The sequence below is a fragment of the Dryobates pubescens genome, chromosome 7 (assembly GCF_014839835.1).
Source record: "Dryobates pubescens isolate bDryPub1 chromosome 7, bDryPub1.pri, whole genome shotgun sequence".
NCBI lineage: Eukaryota > Metazoa > Chordata > Aves > Piciformes > Picidae > Dryobates > Dryobates pubescens.
In genome coordinates this window covers 9,424,922-9,435,654 of record NC_071618.1, presented here as the reverse complement: position 1 = coordinate 9,435,654, position 10,733 = coordinate 9,424,922, and positions in this window count along the sequence as shown.

Below are 10,733 nucleotides of genomic sequence, written 5' to 3'. Positions count from 1 at the left end.
GATCCCTGAGCTGCACTATAGTTTGGCCTTTGATTTACCTTTTCCAGCCAACAGTTTCCTCTAGAAAAATTTCCTGAGGTGTCCCTCTTTGTGACAAGAAAACCTTATTTGTTTTGTTTAGAAACACAATAAATGTGCTAAATATGCAACTGTATTGCAGTCATACAAATGATGCCAATGCAATTTATTGGTTTTGGAGAGATCAGATAGTTTTAAAGTCAACGGTTGGCTGTCAAGTTGTTAATTGAACATTGGCTGAAAGATACCTATGTGTGAGTGATCTAGCTATCCTTGCAGAATAATCAGTTTTTTTAAAAACAACAGTTGTCTGCCACCCTCCTGTGTTGGCTGCATTTAAAAGAAACACCAACAAGTTAAAACTCACATGTGCCAAAACATTCACACTACGACATCCCTACATTACCAGTCCTTTAGACTGATAATACAGAAGTAATTTTACAGCCCAGCTAAATGACTTACTGATTTCAGTTGCTTTTTTTCCTTTCAGCTGGGGAAAAGGAAGCAGATTGTTCATTTTCTCACTTTTGAGGGCCGTCTATAATTAATTTCAATTTTTTTTTTCTATGTGCAAGTTCAACTTTGTAACCCTGCTGCACACACACCAAACTAGCACATTACTTCCAACAGATACCTCACCTGCAGTTGGATATCAGTAGTTTTAAAAATCCTGAAATCTTACGAACAATTCCCTTTGAATTGTTTCAGCAAAACTTAGGAAGATACAAAACTGAAGAGTTTCGAAAACAGCCCTACAACATCAAAAATATTTAGTTTCAAGTTCATTAGGTTCAGTGACTTAATTTCTGTCCCTCATAATTTATTTTTTTTTTGGTGTTGTGTAGAGCAGGGGTACTTGTCATAAGTGCATCGGCTGTACTCTTCCAGTAGTTTTGTTGTTTCTGTAGAAAAACATTGCAATCCACAAAGCTGCTTTTCTCCCAAGCAGCTCATTGTATTTTATTGTTTTTCTTGGATAAGTTTTATACTTTTTCTCAGTTTTTTTCAGTCACTTAAGAATAAATATTCACAGTTCAAGTTGTATTTGTTATAGCAACATGGATTTTAAATCAGACTTTAGTGAGTTCAGTGATCTGATGTCCTCTGCAGCACAAACAACTTGTGATTGAAATAGATTACATTTAAGTCTTCCTTTACAGACCGCAAGTAGTCATTAAGTTATATCTGTAAGTTATGGGATAAGTGGAGAGATGCCATAAACTCAGCTGGACTGAATCTCTCTGCATATTTGGAGAGGTGGTGTTCATCTCAGCTAAGCATAGGTATCTAAAAGTTGGATGACTAATGCATTTTACCCTCTAGAATTCCTCCATAGTAGTAGAGTTACTCATCCTTTCCTCACATAGATCTGAAGTATGACAGTGAGTTTATTTCCAATATAGTAAATCCCTGTTCCTGTTAGTGTTGGAGGAGATAATACATAGCCATATGATATGGATGTTGATTTGTACAATTGCAACTACTAATTCAATTTTTTTACAAAGAGTTAAGACATTAACTTCGTACCAGGAAGTTTTATGTTCAGATGCCATCTATTCTCAACATTCAGCTTCATGCCAGTTAGGGCATCTTTAAACTTTCTGTAGGCAACGTAAAACTCTAGTGCCAGCATAGCCTCAATATTGTGTGCTCTGCTCGTTTAACAAAAGCATTGAACTTATTTAAAAAAGAAATCTTCAAGATATGTTTAATACTTCCTATATTAATTTCTGTGCAGTTCCTACATTAATGATCACAAAACAATCACCTAAATAAAAAGTTGTGCCATATTTCCATTAGAAAATTAGCTGTTCCTCCCCACTTGCTGTAAAGAAACTCTAGCTGTCTTTTAGATGGTTGAAGTGAATACATGTGTTTGATTGCTTGCCTGTGAGGATGCGATGTGACTGCTTTGGAATTTATCAAAAAACTTTAGGAAACATTTGGGGCAGTATGGGGCAAAACCCTGCTGATTTTGTTGAGAAGCAGGAAACTGGAAGACATTTGTGCTTATTGCTCTTGGAGTGCTATGGCTGCTGTGGGACAGACACTTAGCCAGCAAGGGAAACTGGAGGGGGGAGCAAAATGGAGACATTTCATTTTTTTAACGTCTTTCCTCACAGATGGTCTGTTGATGATGGCAGAGAAAGAAGGAAGACACTGGCTGTTGGGTCATTGTTTTAGAAAGGCAGAATTGCAGACTATTTAAAAGAGGGATTACAAACAGAATCCCATGGTATCCTTAGGGTGGTAGTGAAGATACTGAGACTCAGGGACGTTATTCATCAGTGCTTTATTTATAACCCACCCATTTTATTCCTTTTCATCTATACTGATCTTCAGCTTGTCATTGATTATTACATTAGGTGATTTTCTGACTCCTTCAGTCTTCCTGCCCCCATATCAGTCCTGCTCCATATTTACCTCTCAGTTCCCAATCTCCAATTGTTTCTTGCATTAACTGTGACATTTTTGCCCTTGCTTCTTCTTGACACTTAACTCCCTTTGGCTCACGTCTCACCAATTTTTGCTGTAGAGTCTTCTGCACCAACCAGCTGATTGACAAACTCCTGGTTTTACTCATCAGATACAGGATCATGAGTCAGATTAGTGAGGAAAGGCTGAAGGACCATTAGTTAGTCACCAAAGATGCTTTGCATCCTTAGGTGTGTGGGTATATGCCCGTGTTGCAGGCCAGCATGAGGGATGCTGCCTCACAACATGACCTGATGCACCAATCTGATTCCCCATCACATTAATAGCCATTACTGTTTTATCTGCAGGCACTGAGTAATACTAACACATCTCCCCAGTCATTTATCTTCAGATTTATCTCATATTCCCTACAGCAGCCTATCTAAGCCTACGAGGATAGCAAACCACAAGCTGTTTCTTCAAACTTCAGGCTTGACCCCATATAGAAATTAAACCTAAAGGGAGTATTCTCTTTTCCATCTGAAACCCCAGCACTGGAGACTGGCGAAAACTAAGAGATTCGGGTCCTGGTGCTGGCTGATTGCAAACTCCTGTAGATTTTCAAATCAGCATCAAAGTGCTTTTGATGTTCTCCTTCCCAAAAAACAAGAGTAGAGTGAGACCTACAGATATTCTTTATGATCTTTCCCTTTTAAAGTATTCCAGGAAATGAAAATTAATGTAAAATTAGTGTCTTTCTCTGACACTTCTGGAGAAGGGACACTGGAAGAAGAAGGGGAAACTGGGGAGATGGGTTTGTGGACAAATGGCTCTGTCTCCCATGCCAATTATGTCTGCCCCAGTGGGGACCAGGGAAGCATTCCACCTCTTACACAGCAATTCCCTGGGGACTAGGAAACAGGAAAATAAGCAAGACATTGTCAACATGGGTTTCCCATTAGACATCTCAAAAAATTCAGTGCTGTCTCAAGCTTCTTGATTCACACAGAGATTTTGCTTTGTGCTTAATAAAATAAAATAATTTTTAAAAAACCCAAACAAAAACAAAAGTGAAAACACCAGAAAGGCTAGCAACACTGTGTGATCTTACTCACAAATAATGTATGCAAAGTCTTATTTTCTCAAACACAGCAAGAAAAAACTCCCTGCTGCATTTCTGTCACTTATTTATACAGATGTACATAACCCTTGCTAAACATTTCTCCATCCACTCTGTTTGCAATATATCCCAGAGATACAGTTCTATTTGTTCAGTCCAAAATAATGTGTGTTGTCTAAATCTAGAAAGTTGTCCAAATCTGTCCTCATAATTTCTCTTTTATATTTTGCATAATTTAGAGATGCTAGTAGAATTTAGCTTATGTATTTTTGTCATGCCATAGAAAGAAGCATTGAATAACACTGTCTTATCGACGACGGTGATTGGAATCAATACAGCTGACCAATATGATCAAGTATTGTTCCTTTATTGTTCCAGTATTGCAGGCCTATGGTGCAGGCCTATGGTGCAGGCCTATGGTGCGAGTATAGCACAGTGAAGTAAAGCATGGAAGAAGAAGGGATAGGAAAGGCGGAAGTGCATAGTAAGGGAACTTCTACAACTTCCATAAACTCGGAGTGCCTTGTTGGCATGGACTCATTGGTTCCCTATGAGTGACCACACATCACACTATTATAGATTATTGGTCCAACTATGGATGACACGCGAGGTTTGTTGATGCAGGTGCATGTCCTGTTGTCCCAAGATAACTTGCTGTGTTTATAGCTACCAGCGCCTTGTTTTAGTTACATGCTGCAGGCACAGCACTGTTTGGTACACTGCTATCTGGCTCTGCACTTGTGCTGAGCATGGCCTACCACCATGTCAGGCTCTAGGCCTGCACTGCCAGATTGCTCACACTGCTCGTCACTGGCATTGCCACACTGTCTCGGACATAAAAGGATCTCTGTAGCACCAAATACTTGGTAAGTTTTAGATAATGATTTTGTCAGGGTTACATAGAACATACATAGAATAAACCAGGTTGGAAGAGACCTTCAAGATCATCGCGTCCAACCCATCAACCAATCCAACACCGCCCAAACAACTAACCCATGGCACCAAGCACCCCATCAAGTCTTCTCCTGAAAACCTCCAGTGATGGCGACTCCACCACCTCCCCAGGCAGCCCATTCCAATGGGCAATCACTCTTTCTGTATAGAACATTTTTCTAACATCCAGCCTGAACCTCCCCTGGCGCAGCCTGAGACTGTGTCCTCTTGTTCTGGTACTGCTTGCCTGGGAGAAGAGACCAACATCCGTCTGTCTACAACCTCCCTTCAGGTAGTTGTAGAGAGTAATAAGGTCACCCCTGAGTCTCCTCTTCTCCAGGCTAAGCAACCCCAGCTCCCTCACGTTGAATTTCTAAGGTATACAGCTTAATGTCATTTAATGTGTATTTTCATGGGTTTGTTCTGGTGTAAATATTTTAATCAGCATGTCACATGATATCAGTGCTTAACAGAAATCTGAAAGCCATTGTTTTGTCAATAGAGTTACCTTTATTAAGCAAATCAAACGGTCCAGATTCTTACCTCATAGAAGTACTATGCGGTTTGTGATACGTAGCCTATTTGCATAAAGTTCTATTGACTGGCAGTAATTATGTTACCATTTTCTATTTCCTTGTAGGTGAGTCCCGTATCAGCTGTCCCATTCTTTCACATGGAATCAAGGTCAAGTTAACTCATATACAGTTACTCTGGTCATCCTGTTTATGCTGTTGAAATACTGACATTGCATTAGGTTTTTCCAAGCCTCCTGGGCTTCTCAAGTATGCCAAAGCTTTTTGCCAATGAGCTTCATTACAAGATTCCTTTTAAAAGCTTGAATTCAAGTTATCTAGTACTGCCACTTAAAAAACCCAAAACATTAATAGATATTCTTTACCGTCCACTTAGGAGAATGTCAGAATAGATCATACTTTGGCAATGCACACTCTTTTTCGCAGAACCATAGAATCAATAACGTTGGAAAAGACTTCAAAGACCATCAAGTCCAACCTGTCACCAAAGACCTCATGACTACTAAGCAATGGCACTAAGTGCCACGTCCAATCTCCTCTTGAACACCTTCAGGGATGGTGACTCCACCACCTCCCTGAGCAGCACATTCCAACAGCTAACACCTCTCTCTGTGAAGAACTTTCTCCTCACCTTGAGCCTTTCTAGATGCAAACCAGAAATACTCAATGAATGCTTTTTTCTTTTCCATGGCTAGCAATAGCACTTTTCATCCCTTGTGTTTCTATTGTACTGAATAGTCCTACAGAAATTCAGAATAAAACAGACGTACTTGTTGTCTTTATCCCTAGATATATTTAGTTTGCATAACAATGTACTGCATTTATTAATTTATTAACTGTATGAATTTATGACTGTTGGCTTTCAGTTTTTCTTAATTACAATTATTATCTATAATTATGTTTTAAGCATTCTATTATGTGTATATACACATACATGTGTATATATACTAATATACTAATGTACTGCTGTGTATACTAATTATAATACACATACTAATCAGCACTGAATTCTGCATGCATATCTTTAATTAGATCATTGTCATGCACTTCTTGGCAAATGCAAGTTTTAAGTTTAGTGAGAAATCACTTTCACAATTCAGGATGAAGCATAACGCAGTATGATAACATTTTTCTTTGTGACAGAAATTTCAGTCTTTAAGTTTTAGAGGATCCTAGGGCATTACGGGAACCAGCGAAAGGAGCTTTAGCACATATAATTGTATTAGAAGCCTTTTTATAGAGGCAGTGTTTCTTTCTTTATAGGTATTTGTTCTTGGTCACAGAAGTTACATGGGGTGGAAATCATCTCACCTTGCTTGATAACATAGATATCTACATCTAAGCTAGTGATTCCCTAGGGTGACCATGCCTCTGTCTATAGAGAAAAGCAGACATTTTAGACCAGTGAATATGACCTATTTTAAATGGCAACATTAGAGTGGTATGAATCATGCCATAAAGTGCTTTTTCTCTCCCTTTTTATCCCTTTTTTTTCTTTTTCCTTTCCACAGACAATAAAAGGAGCCTGGAGTGATTAGTCCTGATCTAGTTCTTTGTCCTGCGGACTTCTGCATCTGGCCATCCATACTGCATTTTTCTTTCCTAACTGGAAAAAAAAAAAAAAGAAAAAGAAAAAGAAAGCAAGCAAGCAGTTTGTTATATAATGATGAGGGGGAAAAAAGCAGCTCAGCCCTCTGAATTTTCAAGATGCAAAAATTATTTAAAACCATTCATTTTCTTTATCAAAACTGCAAGGTAGACTGGGATTATATAAGGACATTATTTATTTTTTGCAGTTAAATTTGATGAAAGAATTTAACCTTCTTAAAAGATTTTCATTGAAGCAATGATATAAGTAGATATTTAAGGTTACTGGATATTGAATGAATCAGACAATAACTGAAGACAGCATTCTTTAATTCAGGTAACCATTAATTGAATTAATTTAATTTATTTTTTTTTTACTGCAGTTGGAAATATTAATCTTTAAGTTTTGAAGGATTTCAGATGTGTTCAAAACTTAAAGTTTCAAGTGAATTTGTTTCTTTCTACAGTAAAACATGATGTTGCTGATCCATAAAAGAGCCATCTGAAGGGATATGTTGACACTGATTTCAAATAACTTCTCTTAATCAGTTGGACTGAAGATTTCAACCTGATGATGTGGTGCTAATAGCTAGCTAGGTACACAAATTGCTTCAACAATATATTGGTTGGTGGGTGAAGAATTTCTTTTTGCATTTGAGAAAAAGTTCTGCTCTAATGATGAAAAGACAGGAAATTCTCAAAAGAAACTGGTTTTTTGTTACAACAATTCTAGAATTCACTCTTGGATTCACCAAAATATTTTTGATAATAGTCAATGCAGCTATTAAGCATATAATTTGAACAAAGGGTACTCTTCTTGGATCATCAGGTAGGAGGCTTCTGGAAATTGCAATACATTACAAACAACATTTAAGTGACATTTTGGTGTAAGAAAATAATTTTCCTATTGATGTTTACTCCTCTGCTCTAGGAATTGAAAAACATCTCAAGTAAAATAATTTAATTAAGGCATTTGCAATATTGACCATTTTCCTATTTTTATGCAGGCTATGCTAACAAAACCTGTGGACAAGACAAAATTTTCTCATCTGTCACCATAGACAGGAAATCAAGACATGCAGGCTTTTAAAATGGATGCCCCAAAGGCTTAACCATGCACAGCATTGGAGATTCTTGTGGAGGTATCTCAAATAGCCAAGGATTTCAAGCAAGCATGTATCGTTTGTTACAAATTATGCAGCTATGCCAAATACTTGAATACCTCTGGTATCTTTTGAAGCATAAAGCATTATGTCAAGGGCTGCACACCTATTCAAGTAATGTAGATATCAAAAGTAATTGAATTTGTTGGTGCATTTAAAAAGTGCAGAATTCTTTTGTTTATACAATTATCTAGTGACTCGTGATTCTCTCAGTATTGGCTGCACTTTGGAGCTTTCATGTGATAATCTGACTATGATCATACTGATTCTTCCACTAAGACCTATTACATTTTTAAATGAATGCATGGCCATGTCTTATAAAGACCCATTCTTTTCTATCTAATACACAACATTTCTACCATAGTAGATGCTTTGTCAAATGTTACAAATTACATATACTTCACCATTTTACAGAGAGTCTTCAAAAAGACTTTTGCACATCTGTGTGGCCTCAAGGATTTAGAGTGTTCCTGCCTTTCATAGTTCACAGAATCACTGAATTGCCTAGACTGGAAAAGACCTTTAAGACTGTCAAGTCCAATCAACTCAGGAGCATTTTAGGGGTGTTATGTGCATCAGAGTGTCTGATCACTTTTTGATCCTTCACCCAAATGATATATTCCTGACTGAGTTGGCTTTGGGTCAACATCACCATAAATTCACAGCAGTTCTTGAATTTGTGTCTCCTGATGGGTAGCAAGATGCCCATCCATCTCTGACCATATATAACACATATGGTCTTCATACTAATGTGATCTTCCTTGAAGAGCTAGCGTCTAGCATTGCTGCTGGTTTCTTTCAGAATAGAAATAATTTTTCTGGCTTATTTTCATTATGCCTTCAGCTTTGGACTGAATTGCTATAGAATAAATCAACCGAGTGACAACACAAATATTTTAATAACTGTATACTGAGATTCTTAGCATTATTTTGTCTTTGATGACTTCAGAATCCTGTTTATTCAACAAATGACTTTATGCTGACCTACAGGTATTAGAAAGGAACTCTTCAGGCAAAGATAGTACTCTATTTTGGAATGGATATTGTGCAATTAAGGAAAGAGCAATATTTTATTATTCTTGGCACAGAGGCAATTTCTTGGGCAATGACTACCTGTTCCTTTTTGTCTTTCCCACCCATGTCACATTGTAGCAACCATGGCTGCAGGTGCCTACACTGAATGAACACCTGTTCAATCTATGCAGGAAGGAAAGGAAATCAAGGGATGGTGTGTTTAGTGATTTTGTGTACATAACATAGTGATAAAAAGATGGAGAAATGGAAAGAAATCTAAATTTAGCATGATTAAGAGGAGTCAGAGTAGAACCCACGACCCTTCATGAACAGCTTTTGCAGGAAACAGCAGGTAAGTCTAAATATTACTTTTTTCAAAGATAACCCCCTGATCCCTGTGTCTGTCAACATTTCTTTAACAATGCAGCTACTGAGGTAGCACCTCTTAAGAGCAGTTTCCATGTGCAAGTTTGTCCTTCCACACTAGAAAGAAACAAATTACATGTGCATGGTGTGAGACCCCGTAAACTCATTCACCTGCATTTCTACAGTTCCACAGAATATTTTTCCCTGCTCTCCTGCCCTAATTTATATCTTCTGAGATTATTTTTTAAACATTTTGTGACTATGTAAAAAGCTTTTTAGAATTCAATAAAATCCCTGTGTATGATATATTAAAACCTCCACGTATACAAATTTCCCTACTTCTGCCCTAACATGCCTGGCAGTTGCCTTCCTGATCAGATGAAGGAGTGCATTATTATTACTGTTTTACCCCTTAAAATATCTCTGCTGTGAAGGAATCTGCATAACACAGAAAAAATAATTCTCACAAGGTAAATATTTCCAATCAAGCATCTAGTTTTTGAGTATTTTTAATGCACAATCTAAAATCACCCCACTTGGTTTGATATAAATGAACATTTTCTTTTTAGTTAAGAATCCAGTGAAAGACTTCCTCAACAGTGGAAACATGAGTATATGGGCATGGTAAGTCTTTTGGACAGACAAGAATAATCATTGCACTATTATTTTCTATATTTGGCCTTAAAATGTAGGTTTCTTGGATGTACCCATTCCATCATTCTAATATTAGTAAATTTCCCATGGTCATTCTATGTCTTTGCTACATCATAGAAAAATGTTGCCTTCTGTTAGGTGCAGTCTGAAGTGAGAATAGCTTTGTTGCTCACATTAATAACCTAAACACAATTAGTTACCTTTGAATACTTAAACTCATCAATAAATGTCTGTGCATTGCCAACTTACATAAGCCAGACAGTTTTTCAGTTGTTGCACTCCCTCACAATAATCCCGACTGTTTTTCTTGTGAATTTCTTTCTGCAGTAATGGTTACCAAATGAGAATTGCATGCCTTCATATGAAAATGAATGAGTATATTTCACTGTGCCAAGCAAAATTCTTGTGACATGTTCCATACTTACAGTTGCAAGGCAATTTCTCTATTTAAGGCTCTTGAAAGTTAATATTCCCAAATCCTGTTGAAACTGCTAGCTGTCCTTGTTCTGCAGCACTACTGAGCCTTGTCATTTCATGCATTGATTTTATCAGTTGTCTCTGCTAAGCTTCAGCTGCCCACACGTCCCTGTCCTTAAAGATATACAAATATCACCAGGGACCTTCCAGTGGTCATCTGCGCTTCTTGTCTGATGCCCAACAGTCCTTTGAAAACAGAGCTCACTTCAAATATTGTGATAAAATGAGATAAATTGTGGTAAATGTTGCACTCCATTCTGGTGGAATCTTTCACAATAAGCAGCATGGAAAAAACCAAAGGGGCAAAAAATTAACTGTGGAATCTTCCAAGGATGCAAAGCAGCAATGTTGTAACATCTATGTAGATGCAGCAATTCCAAAGCAGTGTGTAGACATGATTATTTCCAATGGATATTACATCATCAAGGATAATGGAATGCTCTGGACATATTG